Source organism: Microtus pennsylvanicus, chromosome 18, assembly GCF_037038515.1.
Source record: "Microtus pennsylvanicus isolate mMicPen1 chromosome 18, mMicPen1.hap1, whole genome shotgun sequence".
Lineage (NCBI taxonomy): Eukaryota > Metazoa > Chordata > Mammalia > Rodentia > Cricetidae > Microtus > Microtus pennsylvanicus.
The window spans coordinates 10,993,573-11,014,819 of NC_134596.1; the positions used below are offsets into that span (position 1 = coordinate 10,993,573).

The 21,247-nt window shown below is 48.6% G+C and overlaps 1 long non-coding RNA gene and 9 other non-coding genes across 10 annotated transcripts; all 10 read left to right on the forward strand.

Moving 5' to 3' along the window:
- The first annotated feature begins 73 nt into the window (after positions 1-73).
- On the forward strand, positions 74-2,330 carry LOC142837758 (uncharacterized). Its single transcript, XR_012908337.1, has 3 exons — positions 74-115; positions 490-536; positions 2,221-2,330. It is a non-coding gene; the product is annotated as an uncharacterized LOC142837758 (long non-coding RNA).
- Positions 171-249, forward strand: LOC142838031 (small nucleolar RNA SNORD115). The gene has a single exon (XR_012908477.1). It is a non-coding gene; the product is annotated as a small nucleolar RNA SNORD115 (small nucleolar RNA).
- Positions 2,331-2,391: 61 nt separating the features above from the next.
- On the forward strand, positions 2,392-2,470 carry LOC142838032 (small nucleolar RNA SNORD115). The gene has a single exon (XR_012908478.1). It is a non-coding gene; the product is annotated as a small nucleolar RNA SNORD115 (small nucleolar RNA).
- Positions 2,471-4,612: 2,142 nt separating this feature from the next.
- On the forward strand, positions 4,613-4,691 carry LOC142838033 (small nucleolar RNA SNORD115). The gene has a single exon (XR_012908479.1). It is a non-coding gene; the product is annotated as a small nucleolar RNA SNORD115 (small nucleolar RNA).
- Positions 4,692-6,832: 2,141 nt separating this feature from the next.
- On the forward strand, positions 6,833-6,911 carry LOC142838049 (small nucleolar RNA SNORD115). The gene has a single exon (XR_012908494.1). It is a non-coding gene; the product is annotated as a small nucleolar RNA SNORD115 (small nucleolar RNA).
- A 2,123-nt stretch (positions 6,912-9,034) lies between these two features.
- LOC142838045 (small nucleolar RNA SNORD115) lies at positions 9,035-9,113 on the forward strand. The gene has a single exon (XR_012908490.1). It is a non-coding gene; the product is annotated as a small nucleolar RNA SNORD115 (small nucleolar RNA).
- A 2,145-nt stretch (positions 9,114-11,258) lies between these two features.
- On the forward strand, positions 11,259-11,337 carry LOC142838034 (small nucleolar RNA SNORD115). Its single transcript, XR_012908480.1, has one exon. It is a non-coding gene; the product is annotated as a small nucleolar RNA SNORD115 (small nucleolar RNA).
- A 3,348-nt stretch (positions 11,338-14,685) lies between these two features.
- LOC142838042 (small nucleolar RNA SNORD115) lies at positions 14,686-14,764 on the forward strand. Its single transcript, XR_012908488.1, has one exon. It is a non-coding gene; the product is annotated as a small nucleolar RNA SNORD115 (small nucleolar RNA).
- A 2,481-nt stretch (positions 14,765-17,245) lies between these two features.
- Positions 17,246-17,324, forward strand: LOC142838035 (small nucleolar RNA SNORD115). Its single transcript, XR_012908481.1, has one exon. It is a non-coding gene; the product is annotated as a small nucleolar RNA SNORD115 (small nucleolar RNA).
- Positions 17,325-19,467: 2,143 nt separating this feature from the next.
- On the forward strand, positions 19,468-19,546 carry LOC142838036 (small nucleolar RNA SNORD115). Its single transcript, XR_012908482.1, has one exon. It is a non-coding gene; the product is annotated as a small nucleolar RNA SNORD115 (small nucleolar RNA).
- The last annotated feature ends 1,701 nt before the right edge of the window (positions 19,547-21,247 follow it).

A 21,247-nucleotide genomic window follows, 5' to 3' on the forward strand; every position in this document is an offset into this window, starting at 1 on the left:
GGCCGTTAACAAGAACAGAAGGGCTTTTGTTCAAATCAGAGCAGGGCATCCATCGGGCTGAACCTTTCTGCCAACCATGTCAATACCTACCTCCTAGACACTGTTTGCGGCACTGGTAAGCAATGGTGCTTTGTCGAAACCCCAGGCTGAGCTTTGCTCTCTCGAGAGCTGGGTCTATGATGACAAACCAATGTCACGAAGAGAGATGATGACATAAAAATCATGCTCAATAGGATTACGCTGAGGCCCAGACTAAAGGACGGGGGCAATGGGGGGGCCCGGTCTACCTGGGGCCCGCTTGAGCCGGGGTGCAGGCCAAAATCCCCATGCTGCTTTTCCCCATCGGGGACCCCAATATGGTCCAGGGGCACAACCTTATGAGAACACTGAGTGCTCCCTCAAATGGCACCTCGTGTCAAACATTGCTCTTGAGCCAGTCCACATGTCCAAAGCCTGGCTCACGTTCCTATCATCTCTTCTGCCTTTCAGTGACCGGGGATGCTGTCTTGGAGCACGCGTCAACACACTTTTCTCAGGTAAGTGGAAAGATTAGCCCTTTGGCTTTGATCCCTCCAGGCCCTGTTCCTTCACCTGTTCCTATTTCTGAAACTTAAGAGAAGATACTCAAGTTAGAAGTCCAGGATCCAGTAGTTTTGGCCTTGATTCCTAGAATGTGAAAACCCTTAGGCCTCGGTGTCCAGACTGGCATTCCAAATGGACAACCTAAGAAAATTCCAAAGGACATGGACATGAGCCACCAATCTGGGGCCTCAGAATAGTTCAAAAGGAGGAGTCATAATGGTGGGTCCTTCTACGGTTCCCATGACACCGAGGGAAGAACTGGAAATTTAATTTTGTGACTCTTGTTTTCACTATGGCTGATCTTAGTCAGGAGCAGAGCAGGTCTGTTTTTCGTCACGCCGGGTTCCTGCCCAGCTAGCTTTACATGCAAAATAACAACACAAAAATTGTCTTCATTTAAACACTGCTTGGCCCATTAGATCCAGCCTCTTACCAGCTAAATCTCACATCTTGATTATCTCATTTCTATTAATGTGTGTAGCAACACGAGGTGGTGGCTTCCCGGGAAGATCCTAACCTACGTCCTTCTTGGGCCAGAGGTTCATCGCGTCTGCCTCACTTCCCTCCTTCCCAGCATTCTGTTCTGTCTACTCTGCCCACCTGATTTTCTGTCCTATCAAAAGGCCAAGAAAGTCTCTTTATTAAATAACCAATGAAAGTGACACATAGACAGATGACCCTCCTACATCCGCTGATGATCCTGATTGGGACTGCCCGAGAAAGAAGTTCTAGTCAGCTTTGGCAGTGGCTTGCGAAGCTAATACATTGCCATAATGGAATTTCGGGATGAATGGCCATTTGGCATGTCCATGACACATTTGGGGGTCCAGAGTTCTTTCCCGGCGCTAATTCCACACAGGGAAAACTAGTATATCAAATGGCACCTAGGCATCCTCAACCTTACCTCCTCTACCTGTGATTTAGTGAACTTGACCTACCTTTCCAGCAAGGAAAAACGGGAGACAATTCTGAATGCTCTATCAAGAAAGATGGTCTCTTCATGGCGCTGGAGCCAGGAAGGCAGCCTGCTTTTGAGAAGTTTGTAGCACATAGCAGAGGCCGTGCCTATCATGCATAGCCCATGCATAGCCATCTTCCCAGGAACACATTGCCTTCAACATTCAGCTTAGGACTAGGAATATCCCCAGAGACGCAGAGCAGGCCAGACCCAGCACAATCTCTGGTGGTGCAATAACAGCCGTAAGAGAATGGATTCTTTCTCCATTAGTGTGTGGATGATGGTAGGCAGAGTAGAATTAGACACATGGGTAGCAAGTCAGGTGGAGGCCATGTCTCAGACATTGTAATGCTTGATGCTGGAAAGGCAAGATTCCAAGGTATCCAAGCCCTGCCTACTGATTGACAATCGGAAGAAGTCTCATGCTAGCAATCAGAGCAGTCAGCAGGAAGAGCATGCTCCTGAGTGACTGAACTTTGCTTGGGCAGGCTAAAAAGTGGCCATCACTCAGGGTTGGCGCTAGCCCTCGGGCCATTGATCAGTGATATCTCGCGTGGCACAATGATCCCCCTCCACGGCATCATGCTCTCAGGCCCTGGTCAGCATCAGCAGTCCTTTCCTGGTCATCAGGTGCACGCCGAGGATCGCCCTGACAACACGTTGTTTCTTCTTTCCCAAAGGGGCCGTTAACAAGAACAGAGGGGCTTCTGATCAAATCAGAGCAGGGCATCCATCGGGCTGAACCTTTGTGCCAACCATGTCAATACCTACCTCCTAGACACTGTTTGTGGCACTGGTAAGCAATGGTGCTTTGTCGAAACCCCAGGCTGAGCTTTGCTCTCTCGAGAGCTGGGTCTATGATGACAAACCAATGTCACGAAGAGAGATGATGACATAAAAATCATGCTCAATAGGATTACGCTGAGGCCCAGACTAAAGGACGGGGGCAATGGGGGGGCCCGGTCTACCTGGGGCCCGCTTGAGCCGGGGTGCAGGCCAAAATCCCCATGCTGCTTTTCCCCATCGGGGACCCCAATATGGTCCAGGGGCACAACCTTATGAGAACACTGAGTGCTCCCTCAAATGGCACCTCGTGTCAAACATTGCTCTTGAGCCAGTCCACATGTCCAAAGCCTGGCTCACGTTCCTATCATCTCTTCTGCCTTTCAGTGACCGGGGATGCTGTCTTGGAGCACGCGTCAACACACTTTTCTCAGGTAAGTGGAAAGATTAGCCCTTTGGCTTTGATCCCTCCAGGCCCTGTTCCTTCACCTGTTCATATTTCTGAAACTTAAGAGAAGATACTCAAGTTAGAAGTCCAGGATCCAGTAGTTTTGGCCTTGATTCCTAGAATGTGAAAACCCTTAGGCCTCGGTGTCCAGACTGGCATTCCAAATGGACAACCTAAGAAAATTCCAAAGGACATGGACATGAGCCACCAATCTGGGGCCTCAGAATAGTTCAAAAGGAGGAGTCATAATGGTGGGTCCTTCTACGGTTCCCATGACACCGAGGGAAGAACTGGAAATTTAATTCCGTGACTCTTGTTTTCACTATGGCTGATCTTAGTCAGGAGCAGAGCAGGCCTGTTTTTCGTCACGCCGGGTTCCTGCCCAGCTAGCTTTACATGCAAAATAACAACACAAAAATTGTCTTCATTTAAACACTGCATGGCCCATTAGATCCAGCCTCTTACCAGCTAAATCTCACATCTTGATTATCTCATTTCTATTAATGTGTGTAGCAACACGAGGTGGTGGCTTCCCGGGAAGATCCTAACCTACGTCCTTCTTGGGCCAGAGGTTCATCGCGTCTGCCTCACTTGCCTCCTTCCCAGCATTCTGTTCTGTCTACTCTGCCCACCTGATTTTCTGTCCTATCAAAAGGCCAAGAAAGTCTCTTTATTAAATAACCAATGAAAGTGACACATAGACAGATGACCCTCCTACATCCGCTGATGATCCTGATTGGGACTGCCCGAGAAAGAAGTTCTAGTCGGCTTTGTCAGTGGCTTGCGCAGCTAATACATTGCCATAATGGAATTTCGGGATGAATGGCCATTTGGCATGTCCATGACACATTTGGGGGTCCAGAGTTCTTTCCCGGCGCTAATTCCACACAGGGAAAACTAGTATATCAAATGGCACCTAGGCATCCTCAACCTTACCTCCTCTACCTGTGATTTAGTGAACTTGACCTACCTTTCCAGCAAGGAAAAACGGAAGACAATTCTGAATGCTCTATCAAGAAAGATGGTCTCTTCATGGCGCTGGAGCCAGGAAGGCAGCCTGCTTTTGAGAAGTTTGTAGCACATAGCAGAGGCCATGCCTATTATGCATAGCCCATGCATAGCCATCTTCCCAGGAACACATTGCCTTCAACATTCAGCTTAGGACTAGGAATATCCCCAGAGACGCAGAGCAGGCCAGACCCAGCACAATCTCTGGTGGTGCAATAACAGCCGTAAGAGAATGGATTCTTTCTCCATTAGTGTGTGGATGATGGTAGGCAGAGTAGAATTAGACACATGGGTAGCAAGTCAGGTGGAGGCCATGTCTCAGACATTGTAATGCTTGATGCTGGAAAGGCAAGATTCCAAGGTTTCCAAGCCCTGCCAACTGATGGACAATCCGAAGAAGTCTCATGCTAGCAATCAGAGCAGTCAGCAGGAAGAGCATGCTCCTGAGTGACTGAACTTTGCTTGGACAGGCTAAAAAGTGGCCATCACTCAGGGTTGGCGCTAGCCCTCGGGCCAATGATCAGTGATATCTCGCGTGGCACAATGATCCCCCTCCACGGCATCATGCTTTCAGGCCCTGGTCAACATCAGCAGTCCTTTCCTGGTCATCAGGTGCACACCGAGGATGGCCCTGACAACACATTGTTTCTTCTTTCCCAAAGGGGCCGTTAACAAGAACAGAAGGGCTTCTGATCAAATCAGAGCAGGGCATCCATCGGGCTGAACCTTTCTGCCAACCATGTCAATACCTACCTCCAAGACACTGTTTGCGGCACTGGTAAGCAATGGTGCTTTGTCGAAACCCCAGGCTGAGCTTTGCTCTCTCGAGAGCTGGGTCTATGATGACAAACCAATGTCACGAAGAGAGATGATGACATAAAAATCATGCTCAATAGGATTACGCTGAGGCCCAGACTACAGGACGGGGGCAATGAGGGGGCCTGGTCTACCTGGGGCCCGCTTGAGCCAGAGTGCAGGCCAAAATCCCCATGATGCTTTTTCCCATCGGGCACCCCTATTTGGTCCAGGGGCACAACCTTATGAGAACACTGAGTGCTCCCTCAAATGGCACCTCGTGTCAAACATTGCTCTTGAGCCAGTCTCCATGTCCAAAGCCTGGCTCACGTTCCCATCATCTCTTCTGCCTTTCAGTGACCGGGGATGCTGTCTTGGAGCATGTGTCAACACACTTTTCTTCAGGTAAGTGGAAAGATACGTCCTTAGGCTTTGATCCCTCCAGGCCCTGTTCCTTCACCTGTTCATATTTCTGAAACTCTAAGAGAAGATACTCAAGTTAGAAGCCCAGGATCCAGTAGTTTTTGCCTTGATTCCTAGAATGTGAAAACCCTTAGGTCTCGGTGTCCAGACTGGCATTCCAAATGGACAACCTAAGAAAATTCCAAAGGACATGGAGATGAGCCACCAATCTGGGGCCTCAGAATAGGTCACAAGGAGGAGTCATAATGGTGGGTCCTTCTACGGTTCCCATGACACCGAGGGAAGAACTAGAAATTTAATTCCGTGACTCTTGTTTTCACTATGGCTGATCTTAGTCAGGAGCAGAGCAGGCCTGTTTTTCATCATGCCGGTTTCCCGCCTAGCTAGTTTACACCCAAAATAACAACACACACATTGTCTTCATTTAAACACTGCTTGGCCCATTAAATCCAGCCTCTTACCAACTAAATGTCACATCTTGATTAACCCATTTCTATTAATGTGTGTAGCAACACGAGGTGGTGGCTTACCGGGAAGATTCTAACCTACGTCCATCTTGGGCCAGAGGTTCATCCCGTCTGCCTCACTTGCCTCCTTCCCAGCATTCTGTTCTGTCTACTCCGCCCACCTGATTTTCTGTCCTAACAAAAGGCCAAGAAAGTCTCTTTTTTAAATAACCAATGAAAGTGACACATAGACAGATGACCCTCCTACATCAGCTGATGATCCTGATTGGGACTGCCCGAGAAAGAAGTTCTAGTCGGCTTTGGCAGTGGCATGCAAAGCTAATATATTGCCATAATGGAATTTCGGGATGAATGGCCAATTGGCATGTCCGGGACACATTTAGGGGTCCAGAGTTCTTTCCCAGCGCTAATTCCACACAGGGAAAACTAGTATATATAATGGCACCTAGGCATCCTCAACCTTACCTCCTCTACCTGTGATTTAGTGAACTTGACCTACCTTTCCAGCAAGGCAAAAAGGGAGACAATTCTGGATGCTCTATCAAGACAGATGGTCTCTTCATGGCGCTGGAGACAGGAAGGAAGCCTGATTTTGAGAAGTTTGTAGCACACAGCAGAGGCCGTGCCTATCATGCATAGCCCCATGCATAGCCATCTTCCCAGGAACACATTGCCTTCAACATTCTGCTTAGGACTAGGAATATCCCCAGAGACGCAGAGCAGGCCAGACCCAGCACAATCTCTGGTGGTGCAATAACAGCCGTAAGAGAATGGATTCTTTCTCCATTAGTGTGTGGATGATGGTAGGCAGAGTTGAATTAGACACATGGGTAGCAAGTCAAGTGGAGGCCAGGTCTCAGACCTTAGTATGCTTGATGCTGGAAAGGCAAGATTCTAAGGTATCAAAGCCCTGCCTACTGATTGACAATCGGCAGCAGTCTCATGCTAGCAATCAGAGCAGTCAGCGGGAAGAGTATGCTCCTGAGTGACTGAACTTTGCTTGGGCAGGCTAAGAAAGTAGCCATCACTCAGGGTTGGCGCTAGCCCTCAGGCTATTGATCAGTGATATCTCGCGTGGCACAATTATCCCCTCCACGGCATCATGCTCTCAGGCCCTGGTCAGCATCAGCAGTCCTTTCTGGTCATCAAGTGCACGCCGAGGATGGCCCTGACAACACGTTGTTTCTTCTTTCCCAAAGGTTCCGTTAACAAGAACAGAGGGCTTCTGATCAAATCAGAGCAGGGCATCCATCGGGCTGAACCTTTGTGCCAACCATGTCAATACCTACCTCCTAGACACTGTTTGTGGCACGGGTAAGCAATGGTGCTTTGTCCAAACCCCAGGCTGAGCTTTGCTCTCTCGAGAGCTGGACTATGATGACAAACCAATGTCACGAAGAGAGATGATGACATAAAAATCATGCTCAATAGGATTACGCTGAGGCCCAGACTAAAAGACGGGGGCAATGGTGGGGCCTGGTCTACCTTTGGGCTCGCTAAGCCAGGGTACAGGCCAAAATCCCAATGCTGCTTTTCCCTATCAGGGACCCCTATTTGGTCCAGGGGCACGACCTTAGGAGAACACTGAGTGCTCCCTCAAATGGCACCTCGTGTCAAACATTGCTCTTGAGCCAGTCTCCATGTCCAAAGCCTGGCTCACGTTCCCATCATCTCTTCTGCCTTTCAGTGACCGGGGATGCTGTCTTAGAGCACGCGTCAACACACTTTTCTTCAGGTAAGTGGAAAGATAAGCCCTTAGGCTGTGATCCCTCCAGGCCCTGTTCCTTCACCTGCTCATATTTCTAAAACTCTAAGAGAAGATACTCAAGTTAGAAGCCCAGGATCCAGTAGTTTTGGCCTTGATTCCTAGAATGTGAAAACCCTTAGGCCTCGGTGTCCCGACTGGCATTCCAAATGGACAACCTAAGAAAATTCCAAAGCACATGGACATGAGCCACCAATCTGGGGCCTCAGAATAGGTCACAAGGAGGAGTCATAATGGTGGGTCCTTCTACGATTCCCATGACACCAAGGGAAGAACTGGAAATTTAATTCCGTGACTCTTGTTTTCACTATGGCTGATCTTAGTCAGGAGCAGAGCAGGCCTGTTTTTCGTCACGCCCGGTTCCCACCCAGCTAGCTTTACACCCAAAATAACAACACACAAATTGTCTTCATTTAAACACTGCTTGGCCCATTAGATCTAGCCTCTTACCAGCTAAATCTCACATCTTAATTAACTCATTTCTATTAATGTGTGTAGCAACACGAGGTGGTGGCTTACCGGGAAGTTTCTAACCTACGTACATCCCGTCTGCCTCACTTGCCTCCTTCCCAGCATTCTGTTCTGTCAACTCCGCCAACCTGATTTTCTGTCCTATCAAAAGGCCAAGAAAGTTCTTTATTAAATGACCAATGAAAGTGACACATAGACAGATGACCCGCCTACATCAGTTGATGATCCTGATTGGGACTGCCCGAGAAAGAAGTTCTAGTCAGCTTTGGCAGTGGCTTTCGAAGCTAATACATTGCCATAATGGAATTTCTCGATGAATGGCCATTTGGCATGTCCAGGACACATTTGGGGGTCCAGAGTTCTTTCCCGGTGCTAATTCCACACAGGGAAAACTAGTATATCAAATGGCACCTAGACTTCATCAACCTTACCTCCTCTACCTGTGATTTAGTGAACTTGACCTACCTTTCCGGCAAGGCAAAAAGGGAGACAATTCTGGATGCTCTATCAAGACAGATGCTTCGTGGTGCTGGAGCCAGGAAGGCAGCCTGATATTGAGAAGTTTGTAGCACACAGCAGAGGCCGTGCCTATCATGCATAGCCCCATGCATAGCCATCTTCCCAGGAACACATTGCCTTCAACATTCTGCGTAGGACTAGGAATATCCCCAGAGACGCAGAGCAGGCCAGACCCAGCACAATCTCTGGTGGTGCAATAACAGCCGTAAGAGAATGGATTCTTTCTCCATTAGTGTGTGGATGATGGTAGGCAGAGTTGAATTAGACACATGGGTAGCATGTCAATTGGAGGCCATGTCTCAGACCTTAGAATGCATGATGCTGGAATGGCAAGATTCCAAGGTATCAAAGCCCTGCCTACTGATTAACAATCGGCAGCAGTCTCATGCTAGCAAACAGAGTAGTCAGCGGGAAGAGCATGCTCCTGAGTGACTGAACTTTGCTTGGGCAGGCTAAAAAAGTGGCCATCACTCAGGGTTGGCGCTAGCCCTCTGGCCATTGATCAGTGATATCTCGCGTGGCACAATGATCCCCCTCCACGGCACCATGCTCTCAGGCCCTGGTCAGCATCAGCAGTCCTTTCCTGGTCATCAAGTGCACGCCGAGGATGGCCCTGACAACACGTTGTTTCTTCTTTCCCAAAGGGGCCGTTAACAAGAACAGAAGGGCTTCTGATCAAATCAGAGCAGGGCATCAATCGGGCTGAACCTTTGTGCCAACCATGTCAATACCTACCTCCTAGACACTGTTTGCGGCACTGGTAAGCAATGGTGCTTTGTCCAAACCCCAGGCTGAGCTTTGCTCTCTCGAGAGCTGGGTCTATGATGACAAACCAATGTCACGAAGAGAGATGATGACATAAATATCATGCTCAATAGGATTACGCTGAGGCCCAGACTAAAGGACGGGGGCAATGGGGGGGCCTGGTCTACCTGGGGCCCGCTTGAGCCGGGGTGAAGGCCAAAATCCCCATGCTGCTTTTCCCCATCTGGGACCCCTATTTGGTCCAGGGGCACGACCTTAGGAGAACACTGAGTGCTCCCTCAAATGGCACCTCGTGTCAAACATTGCTCTTGAGCCAGTCTCCATGTCCAAAGCCTGGCTCACGTTCCCATCATCTCTTCTGCCTTTCAGTGACCGGGGATGCTGTCTTGGAGCTCGCGTCAACACACTTTTCTTCAGGTAATTGGAAAGATTAGCCCTTTGGCTTTGATCCCTCCAGGCCCTGTTCCTTCACCTGTTCATATTTATGAAACTCTAAGAGAAGATACTCAAGTTAGAAGCCCAGGATCCAATAGTTTTGGCCTTGATTCCTAGAATGTGAAAACCCTTAGGCCTCGGTGTCCAGACTGGCATTCCAAATGGACAACCTATGAAATTTCCAAAGGACATGCACATGAGCCACCAATCTGGGGCCTCAGAATAGGTCACAAGGTAGAGTCATAATGGTTGGTCCTTCTACGGTTCCCATGACACCGAGGGAAGAACTGGAAATGTAATTCCGTGACTCCTGTTTTCACTATGGCTGATCTTAGTCAGGAGCATAGCAGGCCTGTTTTTTGTCACACCCGGTTCCCGCCCAGCTAGCTTTACACCCAAAATAACAACACACAAATTATCTTCATTTAAACACTGCTTGGCCCATTAGATCTAGCCTCTTACCATCTAAATCTCACATCTTGATTAACCCATTTCTATTAATGTGTGTAGCAACACGAGGTGGTGGCTTACCGGGAAGATTCTAACCTACGTCCATCTGGTCCAGAGGTTCATTGTGTCTGCCTCACTTGCCTCCTTCCCAGCATTCTGTTCTGTCTACTCCGCCCACCTGATTTTCTGTCCTATCAAAAGGCCAAGAAAGTCTCTTTATTAAATAACCAATGAAAGTGACACATAGACAGATGACCCTCCTACATCTGCTGATGATCCTGATTGGGACTGCCCGAGAAAGAAGTTCTAGTCAGCTTTGGCAGTGGCTTGCAAAGCTAATACATTGCCATAATGGAATTTCGGGATGAATGGCCATTTGGCATGTCCGGGACACATTTGGGGGTCCAGAGTTCTTTCCCGGCGCTAATTCCACACAGGGAAAACTAGTTTATCAAATGGCACCTAGGCATCCTCAACCTTCCCTCCTCTACCTGTGATTTAGTGAACTTGACCTACCTTTCCAGCAAGGCAAAAAGGGAGACAATTCTGGATGCTCTATCAAGACAGATGGTCTCTTCATGGCGCTGGAGACAGGAAGGAAGCCTGATTTTGAGAAGTTTGTAGCACACAGCAGAGGCCGTGCCTATCATGCATAGCCCCATGCATAGCCATCTTCCCAGGAACACATTGCCTTCAACATTCTGCTTAGGACTAGGAATATCCCCAGAGACACAGTGGAGGCCAGACCCAGAACAATCTCTGGTGGTGCAATAACAGCCGTAAGAGAATGGATTCTTTCTCCATTAGTGTGTGGATGATGGTAGGCAGAGTTGAATTAGACACATGGGTAGCATGTCAGGTGGAGACCAGGTCTCAGACCTCAGAATGCCTGATGCTGGAAAGGCAAGATTCCAAGGTATCAAAGCCCTGCCTACTGATTGACAATCGGCAACAGTCTCATACTAGCAGTCAGAGCAGTCAGCGGGAAGAGCATGCTCCTGAGTAACTGAATTTTGCTTGGGCAGGCTTAAAAAGTGGCCATCACTCAGGGTTGGCGCTAGCAATTGGGCCATTGATCAGTGATATCTCACGTAGTACAATGATCCCCCTCCACAGCATTATGCTCTCAGGCCCTGGTCAGCATCAGCAGTCCTTTCCTGGTCATCAAGTGCACGCCGAGGTTGGCCCTGACAACACGTTGTTTCTTCTTTCCCAAAGGGGCCGTTAACAAGAACAGAAGGGCTTCTGATCAAATCAGAGCAGGGCATCCATCGGGCTGAACCTCTGTGCCAACCATGTCAATACCTACCTCCTAGACACTGTTTGCGGCACTGGTAAGCAATGGTGCTTTGTCCAAACCCCAGGCTGAGCTTTGCTCTCTCGAGAGATGGGTCTATGATGACAAACCAATGTCACGAAGAGAGATGATGACATAAAAATCATGCTCAATAGGATTACGCTGAGGCCCAGACTAAAGGACGGGGGCAATGGGGTGGCCTGGTCTACCTGGAGCCCCCTTGAGCCAGGGTGCAGGCCAGAATCCCCATGCTGCTTTTCCCCATCGGGGACCCCTATTTGGTCCAGGGGCACGACCTTAGGAGAACACTGAGTGCTCCCTCAAATGGCACCTCGTGTCAAACATTGCTCTTGAGCCAGTCTCCATGTCCATATCCTGGCTCACGTTCCCATCATCTCTTCTGCCTTTCAGTGACCGGGGATGCTGTCTTGGAGCACGCGTCAACACACTTTTCTTCAGGTAAGTGGAAAGATTAGCCCATAGGCTTTGATCCCTCCAGGCCCTGTTCCTTCACCTGTTCATATTTCTGAAACTCTAAGAGAAGATACTCAAGTTAGAAGCCCAGGATCCAGTACTTTGGCCTTGATACCTAGAATGTGAAAACCCTTAGGCCTCGGTGTCCAGACTGGCATTCCAAATGGACAACCTAAGAAAATTCTAAAGCACATGGACATGAGCCACCAATCTGGGGCCTCAGAATAGGTCACAAGGAGGAGTCATAATGGTGGGTCCTTCTACGGTTCCCATGACACCGAGGGAAGAACTGGAAATTTAATTCCGTGACTCTTGTTTTCACTATGGCTGACCTTAGTCAGGAGCAGAGCAGGCCTGTTTTATAAACGCCTGGTTCCTGCCCAGCTAGTTTTACACCCAAAATAACAACACACAAATTGTCTTCATTTAAACACTGCTTGGCCCCTTAGATCTAGCCTCTTACCAGCTAAATCTCACATCTTGATTATCTCATTTCTATTAATGTGTGTAGCAACCCGAGGTGGTGGCTTACCGGGAAGATTCTAACCTATGTCCATCTTGGGCCAGAGGTTCATCGCGTCTGCCTCACTTCCCTCCTTCCCAGCATTCTGTTCTGTCTACTCTGCCAACCTGATTTTCTGTCCTATCAAAAGGCCAAGAAAGTCTCTTTATTAAATAACCAATGAAAGTGACACATAGACAGATGACCCTCCTACATCAGCTGATGATCCTGATTGGGACTGCCCGAGAAAGAAGTTCTAGTCAGCTTTGGCAGTGGCTTTCGAAGCTACGACCTTGCCATAATGGAATTTCAGGATGAATGGCCATTTGGCATGTCCGGGACACATTTGGGTGTCCAGAGTTCTTTCCAGGCGCTAATTCCACACAGGGAAAACTAGTATATCAAATGGCACGTAGGCATCCTCAACCTTACCTCCTCTACCTCTGTTTTAGTGAACCTGACCTACCTTTCCAGCAGGCAAAAAGGGAGACAATTCTGGATGCTCTATCAAGAAAGATGGTCTCTTCATGGCGCTGGAGCCAGGAAGGCAGCCTGATTTTGAGAAGTTTGTAGCACACAGCAGAGGCCGTGCCTATCATGCATAGCCCCATGCATAGCCATCTTCCCAGAAACACATTGCCTTCAACATTCTGTTTAGGACTAGGAATATCCCCAGAGACGCCGAGCAGGCCAGACCCAGCACAATCTCTGGTGGTGCAATAACAGCCATAAGAGAATGGATTCTTTCTCCATTAGTGTGTGGATGATAGTCTCCATGTCCATATCCTGGCTCACGTTCCCATCATCTCTTCTGCCTTTCAGTGACCGGGGATGCTGTCTTGGAGCACGCGTCAACACACTTTTCTTCAGGTAAGTGGAAAGATTAGCCCATAGGCTTTGATCCCTCCAGGCCCTGTTCCTTCACCTGTTCATATTTCTGAAACTCTAAGAGAAGATACTCAAGTACGGTTCCCATGACACCGAGGGAAGAACTGGACATGTAATTCCGTGACTCTTGTTTTCACTATGGCTGATCTTAGTCAGGAGCAGAGCAGGCCTGTTTTTCATCACGCCCGGTTTTCGCCCAGCTAGCTTTACACCCAAAATAACAACACACAAATTGTCTTCATTTAAACACTGCTTGGCCCATTAGGTCTAGCCTCTTACCAGCTAAATCTCACATCTTGATTAACTCATTTCTATTAATGTGTGTAGCAACACGAGGTGGTGGCTTACCGGGAAGATTCTAACCTACGTCCATCTTGGGCCACAGGTTCATCGCATCTGCCTCACTTGCCTCCTTCCCAGCATTTTTTTTGTCTACTCCGCCCACCTGATTTTCTGTCCTATCAAAAGGCCAAGAAAGTCTCTTTATTAAATAACCAATGAAAGTGACACATAGACAGATGACCCTCCTACATCACCTGATGATCCTCATTGGGACTGCCCGAGAAAGAAGTTCTAGTCAGCTTTGGCAGGGCTTGCGAAGCTAATACATTGCCATAATGGAATTTCTCGATGAATGGCCATTTGGCATGTCAGGGACACATTTGGGGGTCCAGAGTTCTTTTCCGGCCCTAATTCCACACAGGGAAAACTAGTATATCAAATGGCACCTAGGCATCCTCAACCTTACCTCCTTTACCTGTGATTTAGTGAACTTGACCTACCTTTCCAGCAAGGCAAAAAGGGAGACAGTTGTCGATGCTCTATCAAGACAAATGGTCTCTTCATGGCGCTGGAGCCAGGAAGGCAGCCTGATTTTGAGAAGTGTGTAGCACACAGCAGAGGCCGTGCCTATCATGCATAGCCCCATGCATAGCCATCTTCCCAGGAACACATTGCCTTCAACATTCTGCTTAGGACTAGGAATATCCCCAGAGACGCAGAGCAGGCCAGACCCAGCACAATCTCTGGTGGTGCAATAACAGCTGTAAGAGAATGGATTCTTTCTCCATTAGTGTGTGGATGATGGTAGGCAGAGTTGAATTAGACACATGGGTAACATGTCAGTTGGAGGCCATGTCTCAGACCATAGAATGCCAGTAGCTGGAAAGGCAAGATTCCAAGTTATCAAAGCCCTGCCTACTGATTGACTATCGGCAGCAGTCTCAAACTAGCAATCAGAGCAGTCAGCGGGAAGAGCATGCTCCTGAGTGACTGAACTTTGCTTGGGCAGGCTAAAAAAGTGGCCATCACTCAGGGTTGGCGCTAGCCCTCGGGCCATTGATCAGTGATATCTCGCGTGGCACAATGATCCCCCTCCACGGCATCAAGTTCTCAGACCCTTGTCAGAATCCGCAGTCCTTTCCTGGTCATCAAGTGCACGCCGAGGATGGCCCTGACAACACGTTGTTTCTTCTTTCCCAAAGGGGCCGTTAACAAGAACAGAAGGGCTTCTGATCAAATCAGAGCAGGGCATCCATCGGGCTGAACCTCTGTGCCAACCATGTCAATACCTACCTCCTAGACACTGTTTGCGGCACTGGTAAGCAATGGTGCTTTGTCCAAACCCCAGGCTGAGCTTTGCTCTCTCGAGAGCTGGGTCTATGATGACAAACCAATGTCACGAAGAGAGATGATGACATAAAATTCATGCTCAATAGGATTACGCTGAGGCCCAGACTAAAGGACGGGGGCTATGGGGGGGCTTGGTCTACCTGGGGCCCGCTTGAGCCAGGGTGCAGGCCAAAATCCCCATGCTCCTTTTACCAATCGGGGAACCCTATTTGGTCCACGGGCACGACCTTAGGAGAACACTGAGTGCTCCCTCAAATGGCACCTCCTGTCAAACATTGCTCTTGAGCCAGTCTCCATGTCCATATCCTGGCTCACGTTCCCATCATCTCTTCTGCCTTTCAGTGACCGGGGATGCTGTCTTGGAGCACGCGTCAACACACTTTTCTCAGGTAAGTGGAAAGATTAGCCCTTTGGCTTTGATCCCTCCAGGCCCTGTTCCTTTAACTGTTCATATTTCTGAAACTCTAAGAGGAGATACTCAAGTTAGAAGCACAGGATCCAGTACTTTTGGCCTTGATTCCTAGACTGTGAAAACCCTTAGGCCTTGGTGTCCAGACTGGCATTCCAAATGGACAACCTAAGAAAATTCTAAAGCACATGGACATGAGCCACCAATCTGGGGCCTCAGAATAGGTCACAAGGAGGAGTCATAATGGTGGGTCCTTCTACGGTTCCCATGACACCGAGGGAAGAACTGGAAATTTAATTCCGTGACTCTTGTTTTCACTATGGCTGATCTTAGTCAGGAGCCGAGCAGGCCTGTTTTTCGTCACGCCGGGTTTCTGCCCAGCTAGCTTTACACCCAAAATAACAACACACAAATTGTCTTCATTTAAACACTGCTTGGCCCATTAGATCTAGCCTCTTACCAGCTAAATCTCACATCTTGATTAACCCATTTCTATTAATGTGTGTAGCAACACGAGGTGGTGGCTTACCGGGAAGATTCTAACCTATGTCCATCTTGGGCCAGAGGTTCACCTAGTCTGCCTCATTTGCCTCCTTCCCAGCATTCTGTTCTGTCTACTCGGCCCACCTGATTTTCTGTCCTATCAAAAGGCAAAGAAAGTCTCTTTATTAAATAACCAATGAAAGTGACACATAGACAGATGACCCTCCTACATCAGCTGATGATCCTGATTGGGACTGCCCGAGAAAGAGGTTCTAGTCAGCTTTGGCAGTGGCTTGCGAAGCTAATACATTGCCATAATAGAATTTCGGATGAATGGCCATTTGGCATGTCCGGGACACATTTGGGGGTCCAGAGTTCTTTCCCGGCGCTAATTCCACACAGGGAAAGCTAGTATATCAAATGGCATGTAGGCATCCTGAACCTTACCTCCTCTACCTCTGATTTAGTGAACTCTGCCAACCTGATTTTCTGTCCTATCAAAAGGCCAAGAAAGTCTCTTTATTAAATAACCAATGAAAGTGACACATAGACAGATGACCCTCCTACATCAGCTGATGATCCTGATTGGGACTGCCCGAGAAAGAAGTTCTAGTCAGCTTTGGCAGTGGCTTTCGAAGCTACGACCTTGCCATAATGGAATTTCAGGATGAATGGCCATTTGGCATGTCCGGGACACATTTGGGTGTCCAGAGTTCTTTCCAGGCGCTAATTCCACACAGGGAAAACTAGTATATCAAATGGCACGTAGGCATCCTCAACCTTACCTCCTCTACCTCTGTTTTAGTGAACCTGACCTACCTTTCCAGCAGGCAAAAAGGGAGACAATTCTGGATGCTCTATCAAGAAAGATGGTCTCTTCATGGCGCTGGAGCCAGGAAGGCAGCCTGATTTTGAGAAGTTTGTAGCACACAGCAGAGGCCGTGCCTATCATGCATAGCCCCATGCATAGCCATCTTCCCAGGAACACATTGCCTTCAACATTCTGTTTAGGACTAGGAATATCCCCAGAGACGCCGAGCAGGCCAGACCCAGCACAATCTCTGGTGGTGCAATAACAGCCATAAGAGAATGGATTCTTTCTCCATTAGTGTGTGGATGATGGTAGGCAGAGTTGAATTAGACACATGGGTAGCATGTCAGGTGGAGGCCATGTCTCAGACCTTAGAATGCCTGATGCTGGAAAGGCAAGATTCCAAGTTATCAAAGCCTTCCCTACTGATTGAGAATCGGCACCAGACTCATGCTAGCAATCAGAGCAGTCAGCAGGAAGAGCATGCTCCTGAGTGACTGAACTTTGCTTGGGCAGGCTAAAAATGTGGCCATCACTCAGGGTTGGCGCTAGCCCTCGGGCCATTGATCAGTGATATCTCGCGTGGCACAATGATCCCCCTCCACGGCATCAAGTTCTCAGGCCCTGGTCAGCATCAGCAGTCCTTTCCTGGTCATCAAGTGCACGCCGAGGATGGCCCTGACAACACGTTGTTTCTTCTTTCCCAAAGGGGCCGTTAACAAGAACAGAAGGGCTTCTGATCAAATCAGAGCAGGGCATCCATCGGGCTGAACCTTTGTGCCAACCATGTCAATACTTACCTCCTAGACACTGTTTGCGGCACTGGTAAGCAATGGTGCTTTGTCCAAACCCCAGGCTGAGCTTTGCTCTCTCGAGAGCTGGGTCTATGATGACAAACCAATGTCACGAAGAGAGATGATGACATAAAAATCATGCTCAATAGGATTACGCTGAGGCCCAGACTAAAGGACGGGGGCAATGGGGGGGCCTGGTCTACCTGGGGCCCACTTGAGCCGGGGTACAGGCCAAAATCCCCATGCTGCTTTTCCCCATCGGGGACCCCTATTTGGTCCAGGGGCACGACCTTAGGAGAACACTGAGTGCTCCCTCAAATGGCACCTCGTGTCAAACATTGCTCTTGAGCCAGTCTCCATGTCCAAAGCCTGGCTCACGTTCCCATCATCTCTTCTGCCTTTCAGTGACCGGGGATGCTGTCTTGGAGCATGCGTCAACACACTTTTCTCACGTAAGTGGAAAGATTAGCCCTTTGGCTTTGATCCCTCCAGGCCCTGTTCCTTCACCTGTTCATAGTTCTGAAACTCTAAGAGAAGATACTCAAGGTAGAAGCACGGGATCCAGTAGTTTTGGCCTTGATTCCTAGAATGTGAAAACCCTTAGGCCTCGGTGTCCAGACTGGCATTCCAAATAAACAACCTAAGAAAATTCCAAAGGACATGGACATGAGCCACCAATCTGGGGCCTCAGAATAGGTCACAAGGAGAAGTCATAATTGTGGGTCCTTCTACGGTTCCCATGACACCGAGGGAAGAACTGGACATGTAATTCCGTGACTCTTGTTTTCACTATGGCTGATCTTAGTCAGGAGCAGAGCAGGCCTGTTTTTCATCACGCCCGGTTTTCGCCCAGCTAGCTTTACACCCAAAATAACAACACACAAATTGTCTTCATTTAAACACTGCTTGGCCCATTAGGTCTAGCCTCTTACCAGCTAAATCTCACATCTTGATTAACTCATTTCTATTAATGTGTGTAGCAACACGAGGTGGTGGCTTACCGGGAAGATTCTAACCTACGTCCATCTTGGGCCACAGGTTCATCGCATCTGCCTCACTTGCCTCCTTCCCAGCATTTTTTTTGTCTACTCCGCCCACCTGATTTTCTGTCCTATCAAAAGGCCAAGAAAGTCTCTTTATTAAATAACCAATGAAAGTGACACATAGACAGATGACCCTCCTACATCACCTGATGATCCTCATTGGGACTGCCCGAGAAAGAAGTTCTAGTCAGCTTTGGCAGGGCTTGCGAAGCTAATACATTGCCATAATGGAATTTCTCGATGAATGGCCATTTGGCATGTCAGGGACACATTTGGGGGTCCAGAGTTCTTTTCCGGCCCTAATTCCACACAGGGAAAACTAGTATATCAAATGGCACCTAGGCATCCTCAACCTTACCTCCTTTACCTGTGATTTAGTGAACTTGACCTACCTTTCCAGCAAGGCAAAAAGGGAGACAGTTGTCGATGCTCTATCAAGACAAATGGTCTCTTCATGGCGCTGGAGCCAGGAAGGCAGCCTGATTTTGAGAAGTGTGTAGCACACAGCAGAGGCCGTGCCTATCATGCATAGCCCCATGCATAGCCATCTTCCCAGGAACACATTGCCTTCAACATTCTGCTTAGGACTAGGAATATCCCCAGAGACGCAGAGCAGGCCAGACCCAGCACAATCTCTGGTGGTGCAATAACAGCTGTAAGAGAATGGATTCTTTCTCCATTAGTGTGTGGATGATGGTAGGCAGAGTTGAATTAGACACATGGGTAACATGTCAGTTGGAGGCCATGTCTCAGACCATAGAATGCCAGTAGCTGGAAAGGCAAGATTCCAAGTTATCAAAGCCCTGCCTACTGATTGACTATCGGCAGCAGTCTCAAACTAGCAATCAGAGCAGTCAGCGGGAAGAGCATGCTCCTGAGTGACTGAACTTTGCTTGGGCAGGCTAAAAAAGTGGCCATCACTCAGGGTTGGCGCTAGCCCTCGGGCCATTGATCAGTGATATCTCGCGTGGCACAATGATCCCCCTCCACGGCATCAAGTTCTCAGACCCTTGTCAGAATCCGCAGTCCTTTCCTGGTCATCAAGTGCACGCCGAGGATGGCCCTGACAACACGTTGTTTCTTCTTTCCCAAAGGGGCCGTTAACAAGAACAGAAGGGCTTCTGATCAAATCAGAGCAGGGCATCCATCGGGCTGAACCTCTGTGCCAACCATGTCAATACCTACCTCCTAGACACTGTTTGCGGCACTGGTAAGCAATGGTGCTTTGTCCAAACCCCAGGCTGAGCTTTGCTCTCTCGAGAGCTGGGTCTATGATGACAAACCAATGTCACGAAGAGAGATGATGACATAAAAATCATGCTCAATAGGATTACGCTGAGGCCCAGACTAAAGGACGGGGGCTATGGGGGGGCTTGGTCTACCTGGAGCCCCCTTGAGCCAGGGTGCAGGCCAGAATCCCCATGCTGCTTTTCCCCATCGGGGACCCCTATTTGGTCCAGGGGCACGACCTTAGGAGAACACTGAGTGCTCCCTCAAATGGCACCTCGTGTCAAACATTGCTCTTGAGCCAGTCTCCATGTCCATATCCTGGCTCACGTTCCCATCATCTCTTCTGCCTTTCAGTGACCGGGGATGCTGTCTTGGAGCACGCGTCAACACACTTTTCTTCAGGTAAGTGGAAAGATTAGCCCATAGGCTTTGATCCCTCCAGGCCCTGTTCCTTCACCTGTTCATATTTCTGAAACTCTAAGAGAAGATACTCAAGTTAGAAGCCCAGGATCCAGTACTTTGGCCTTGATACCTAGAATGTGAAAACCCTTAGGCCTCGGTGTCCAGACTGGCATTCCAAATGGACAACCTAAGAAAATTCCAAAGGACATGGACATGAGCCACCAATCTGGGGCCTCAGAATAGGTCACAAGGAGGAGTCATAATGGTGGGTCCTTCTACGGTTCCCATGACACCGAGGGAAGAACTGGAAATTTAATTCCGTGACTCTTGTTTTCACTATGGCTGACCTTAGTCAGGAGCAGAGCAGGCCTGTTTTATAAACGCCTGGTTCCTGCCCAGCTAGTTTTACACCCAAAATAACAACACACAAATTGTCTTCATTTAAACACTGCTTGGCCCCTTAGATCTAGCCTCTTACCAGCTAAATCTCACATCTTGATTATCTCATTTCTATTAATGTGTGTAGCAACCCGAGGTGGTGGCTTACCGGGAAGATTCTAACCTATGTCCATCTTGGGCCAGAGGTTCATCGCGTCTGCCTCACTTCCCTCCTTCCCAGCATTCTGTTCTGTCTACTCTGCCCACCTGATTTTCTGTCCTATCAAAAGGCCAAGAAAGTCTCTTTATTAAATAACCAATGAAAGTGACACATAGACAGATGACCCTCCTACATCAGCTGATGATCCTGATTGGGACTGCCCGAGAAAGAAGTTCTAGTCAGCTTTGGCAGTGGCTTTCGAAGCTACGACCTTGCCATAATGGAATTTCAGGATGAATGGCCATTTGGCATGTCCGGGACACATTTGGGTGTCCAGAGTTCTTTCCCGGCGCTAATTCCACACAGGGAAAACTAGTATATCAAATGGCACGTAGGCATCCTCAACCTTACCTCCTCTACCTCTGTTTTAGTGAACCTGACCTACCTTTCCAGCAGGCAAAAAGGGAGACAATTCTGGATGCTCTATCAAGAAAGATGGTCTCTTCATGGCGCTGGAGCCAGGAAGGCAGCCTGATTTTGAGAAGTTTGTAGCACACAGCAGAGGCCGTGCCTATCATGCATAGCCCCATGCATAGCCATCTTCCCAGGAACACATTGCCTTCAACATTCTGTTTAGGACTAGGAATATCCCCAGAGACGCCGAGCAGGCCAGACCCAGCACAATCTCTGGTGGTGCAATAACAGCCATAAGAGAATGGATTCTTTCTCCATTAGTGTGTGGATGATGGTAGGCAGAGTTGAATTAGACACATGGGTAGCATGTCAGGTGGAGGCCATGTCTCAGACCTTAGAATGCCTGATGCTGGAAAGGCAAGATTCCAAGTTATCAAAGCCTTCCCTACTGATTGAGAATC